Source organism: Mesitornis unicolor, unplaced genomic scaffold (genome assembly GCF_000695765.1).
Source record: "Mesitornis unicolor isolate BGI_N332 unplaced genomic scaffold, ASM69576v1 scaffold9106, whole genome shotgun sequence".
Lineage (NCBI taxonomy): Eukaryota > Metazoa > Chordata > Aves > Mesitornithiformes > Mesitornithidae > Mesitornis > Mesitornis unicolor.
The window spans coordinates 133,442-139,207 of NW_010192956.1; positions in this window are offsets into that span (position 1 = coordinate 133,442).

Genomic DNA, 5,766 nt, shown 5'->3' on the forward strand with positions numbered 1-5,766 from the left:
TAATATATCTCTTAAAGTAAGTCTAAATCGTTCTGCTCTTATGAGTGTTGCATTTTAGCTTTATTGTCTTTTATGAACATTGATTATAAGTCCACTGGAAAACCATTCCAGAAGAATTTGGAATAGGAAGGATTAGCTGATCATTTAGTGTAAGGGACTGTGCAATGAATTTGTCTGCAGTAATAACTGAATTAACCAGAGGTCCACTTAAATTCCATGTTGCTGTTATAAACAAGAGTGACACAATTCACAGCTGCCTGGACAGCTAGGATAAGATCAATTCTGTCTAACTGTCTAAAAGAAGTTAAGTGTTTTGTTTAACCTAATGACCCAGGTTCTTTGTGTTGGGGACCCTTCAACCTATAGTGTATTTTGCCATAGGATTAATAATCTTCTGGAACAGAGGGCTGTTTTTCATTAGATGTCTAGCCTTTAAACCATTAGATTACATGAGAATAACTCCATCCTAAATTTAAACCAATTGTTCTTGGTGCATACTAGTGGGTTTGAATTTGAATTTTCATGTTTTAAAAATGGTGTTTAGAACACTCATTACTAATAGTAATGAATCACTGTAAATTCTTGTAAAGTAGTCCTCCTAGATGTGATCAAGTCAATTAAAACAGTAATGGTGAATAGTGTGAATTGTGCCATTCATTTCAATGGACATATTTTGGTAGATCTGTGCTGAAACCTAAAGCTGTCACTGTAGATACCAGCCCTGCTAACTGTTCCATGTCTGACTGTTTGAGAGAAGATCTCAGCCAGTAACTTTATGCTTCATCTCAAACAGCCTCAGTGTTGTCTCTCATCCAGCTGCCACATTTCCCAGCCATTCTCTGCTTGACAAAACTAACATATAAGTAACAAACACCCAGGTCCTGAAAATGAGGTGGTAGTATAAATTACATTAATTTTACACTTGACTTTTTTGTAGTATATCTGATTACATTATTTATTTTGTAAGGTAAAATAATATATTCCATTAATGAGCTGCAGAATTCAAGATTTAAGAAATATACTAGGTCTTGAGATTAACATGCCTATACAATTGATTTGTAACTATTTAATTGAAAAAAAAATTCAGTCTAATCACTTTTAGCGCATGAGTTATATTCAGCCTGTAAACTCCTTATTATTCATACACAGACGGATATGTCCAATGATTAAGACCCCAAGGATTTGGTTGATAGACTAATCTGCATTTCTAAAGAAAAAATAAGCAGTAGGGTATTTAATTCTTTAAAAGAAAAGTTGTGATGCATGTCAAAGCATAACACTGACTCATAGGTTTAAAAACAGTATCTGGAACTCGCTTGTCCGTTAGCTGGTTCATTTGTGTATCTGTAATGTACAGTCTTGATCTAATAATTGCTAATTATGCAGTTGTTTATCAGCTCATTTGAAACATCCTGAAATTCAGTCTAGCTCAGCAAATTGCTGTGCTTAAGGCATTTTTACATTCTCGGAAATTATAATATCCCCAGAAGGCGAAGAATTAATAATAAAAATCCTCTTTTGTAAAAGATTATCATTGCAGAGCAAATGGAGCAGATCTTCCCTATCTTAGTGCATTTAATATTCTCATTTTTTTCTATGAAAGTCTGATGGAAAGACTATGTGGGGATCACTGTTTTATTAACTTGTTAAGAGACAAATTTACTGAACCAATGCAGCATATTGATTTCAGTGTCTGCTATATGGAAAAGCAGCAATAGTAATGGATGACTTCTAGACATTTCCATATGGAAACTAGCTTATTCTTTAGACTTTTTGTGATCTTGATTTATCTGTTTAGGCTGCCATTAAGGACTTAGTGATTAAAATTACAAGGATGCTTTCTTGTTTATTACGTAGAAGCTTTCTCTGCCTTCCAAATGATTTCTTCTTAATATGCCCACCCTTATTGAATCCTTTGTAAAGGATTACAGAAGCAAATCCACGGTTTGTCTCATTCTATTGGAAACAATATGTTGGCCTGGAGATTTCAGGTTTGATAGGCAATAAACAGAAATTAGAACACTACATACAGCACATTTTTGATCAGTCATCACGCATTATTCAATTGATCAAGCATGCAACTGTCTCTGGAGTGGGGGAGCTTAATATAGTTCTTAAAGTCCATCATATAATACAGATGGCTTGATCTAATTATCTTTGTAGTTACAAACAGACAAAGGTAAATATCATACCTAAATATTTAATGAAGAGGAGGAAGGTAGCTGTCAAGATCAATTGAGTTGCTATCCTCTAGGTACTTTTTGTAGCGTTTCTGAAGTCCGTAAGCATACCTGTCCTCCAAGGGGTTTTTTTTGCTTTAAATTTTGGGGAAAAAAAGTCCTGCTGCTTAATATAGGAATCCAATGCTGGTTTTAATTCCATTATTTATTTTAACATTGCATGATTCAAGTACTGGATTAAAAAAAATATATCTCAGAGAGTATGCAGGAATTTGTGGTCCTTCAAAGTAGAGTGATCCATGTAGGCAAGGGCTGAAATCAGAGCAACACAATTCAGAAACTAACCTTCATATATCTGCATTCTTATAATATTTTTGGATGAATAGAAAAGTTTGTAAGTTTATTTCTCAGCTCTCTATGCTGATCTCTTAGGAATCACAAGCTGATTTCTACCAAGAAATCTTAGTCATCAAGGCAAAGAGCCTTTGTAGTAGCAGCATTAATACTACACAGTGAAGTGATTTGCAGGAATTAATTACGTATTTTTTTTGGCCAATCAATCAAAAATATATTCTAGAGATTTTTTTTTAAGAAGCCTGGCCTTAGAACCAGAAATGTTTTACCTCTGTAAGGTATATATGATGCCTTCTTTTCTATTGAAAGTCTCAGCCTAGAGGAAAAGGGTTTCTATGATGCACTTTGTGCAGAAATGGTTTACTGCGCTAAGTGATGCAGAATCTGTACCACAGCTGGTTGAAGTTTCTAACCCAAGTTTCAAAAATATGAATAACTACTCCAGAAATAGAAATAAATATAGCATTTCCACGTCAGTAAAATTTACTTCTGACATAAATTTAGATCAATATTTATTATTTTTATGCATATTATCAGCAAAGGAGTTTTAGAAGTAGCAGACTTGTGTGTTCTTGTGGATATACAGTGACCTACTTTGTAGATTTGTACAGAATTGTGTCTGTAAAAGTATGTAAAATAGGTCTGCAATGTAAAACATAGTTTAAACATGTCTTATTGAAGGATGCATTGAAGCAGCATCTTTTCCATAAGCTTTCAGATATACTAAGGCAGTAACAATTATTCATCAGATGACCTCAAAGCATTTCACAAAGGCAGTGAAGTATTTTTTCCTATTCTAAAATGTGGAAGTATGAAATTCAGAGATTGATTTTACGAAGCATCAAGAATTGTAGTTGCGTAGAAACACAAAAACTAGACACAAAGGTCCTGCCTGCAACTTAAGGAGACAGCACTGGGAGCTCTTGCAAAATTAATTAAAGCATAGCCCTGTGTGCGTTGTTGAAGCCAGAAGTTGCCCAAGGACTTCCCAGCTCAGTGGCAGAGCGGGCAGTGGCATTCCTGCCCCTTGGTTCTTTATGCTGGGTCCTTTCCCCTCGACCACCGCTTCCTCAAAGCATTGCCTGAAATGTGAAATCATCGTCATTATTCCTGTATCAACATTAAAATAACAGGTAAGGAGAACTGAATATGAAGAGGTGGTTCCTTTGAGGAACTCTGACAAGATGTGCTGTCCACGCAAGTGAGCCAGAAGCACTTTATGACACGTTCAGAACTTGGAGACTGAATTACAGTTTTAGTAATCATCAGTTCCCCTTCTTCTCTGTCATTTCTTTGTTTAATATATTGCATGGAAGAGACGGTACAAGTTTTATAAGCTCGCAATAAAAATATAACAACTGTTGTATTAAATTATTTAAGTTGTAAACCATTGTAAAAAGCAGAAAAAGTTATATCGACATGGAGCTAGAAAAAATTATTATGATGGAGTATGAAATATATTGTGCTGATTACTACAGAATTTTTGCCCAGTTTAGCATATTGTAAATCTTCTGTTGGCCTTAAGAATGAAACTGCGAGTAGATTTTTCTAAAGGATTGTGGCAAGTAGTTTAAGAAAAATGAAGCTAAAATCAGATTTATAATTCAAAAACAAATCACCAAATGTGACAGCAAATAAAAAATATCTAGAAGGTCAAAGGAGGGAAGAATAGTGGCAAAGCAAAGGATCAATGAATTTAAAACTTCCCAATTCCCCCTGAGAGAAAACTAGAATTCTGGAGAAATAAATAACCAACTTTTGTATTTTAAGCAAGTGGATTATTATTTTCTTCTTTTGTGCTATGCTTTAGTAAAAGCAGGTGTGCCAATGGCTTTGAATCTGGCAGCATTGATGTGCTAGATTTACCTAAATTAGTTGCTAAAATTACAAAGGGGAAGATTTGCAGTAGGACAGGAATATGTTTAGCGTGAAGTTCTGACTGTACATGGTAAGATCCAGTTAGTTTTCCTTTCTTCTGCCTCTTTGCTCTTGGTAAGTAAAAAGTGAAACTGATTAGATTATGACAATTAATAATAATAGTAATAATAATCCTTTAGCATCTTCATGTTTCACCTTTTTGTCTTAAAAGTTTCTTTAGGGCTTTAATGACCCTAAGTCTTCTTGTGGCAGGCTGTAGATGAGTTTCCTTTGCCCTGCAAAGAGATTTGGAAAAAATGCGGCAAGGCTGAGTGTATTTTGTTGCTTTCCTTTCTATCAACATGTGCTTTCTGCAAGGGAGGAAAAGAGGAGATGGCCTGATTCTAATCAATCTTCCTAGCAGTGATGTGCCTTGAAAGAGAAGCTTTTTTTAATAAAAACAAACAAAACCCTACTCATTCAGCAAATGTAATGTAGAAAATGCTGGTAAGACCACTTCAGTGATGTTCTGGGAGAGGAGTGGCTCCCTGTGAAGAGATGCTGATGGCTTTCTGTAGCCTGTCCTTCTCGCTGCCGTGCTCTGCAATGCAGCGGGTATGATACTCCCTGACAAGTTAAGGCCCATGGCATAAAGTATCAGTGTTGACCAAGAGAGGGCTGTGTGGGCATCTTCGCTTTGCTTTAAAACTGACATCTCCTCTGGAACAGTTTATTTCCCTCTAGCAGTACTGCAACATTGTTAAAACCAGATCTCATATAGCAGATCACATCTTTAAAACAAGAGGCACAAGGACGAATCAAAAGCATGTTTCCTTGTGCCTTGTAGGCTGGCCTTGGTTGTGGGAAAGATAAAGGTCACCCTTCCATCACTCGCACTTCATAGTTCTTAAAAGTGGCTAAAGCATCACATCCATTTTCTGTCTGAGCATTTTCAATTTCATTAATCTAGTATCTCTGTGAGCTAACATAGTTTTTGGTGAAGATGTGGCTTAAGGCTCCAGAAGTAAAAATTCCTGTCAAAAGAGTCAGTGCTGAAGCAGAGGAACCATCGGTGCTGCTGGCCGACTGGTCACCTGTGGGGGCTGGCCTACCTGGGAGGTCTGGGGACTGCCCACCTCGAGCAACCTGGAACTCCTAAGCAACAGGCCAGATCTGGGCAGCTTTTCCATTCACTGCTGGGCTATGTCATGTACTTTACCTGTCACCCATGTGGCTATAAATCACAACATGTACAGCATTTATCAAAGCCCAAGCAGTTTGTGTAATTCCAAAAGGCACTCCCTAAAAGCTTTTTAAAAACAGATCTTTAGACTATTGTATTTTCATTATGAAACTTTCTTTTTTATATACATTT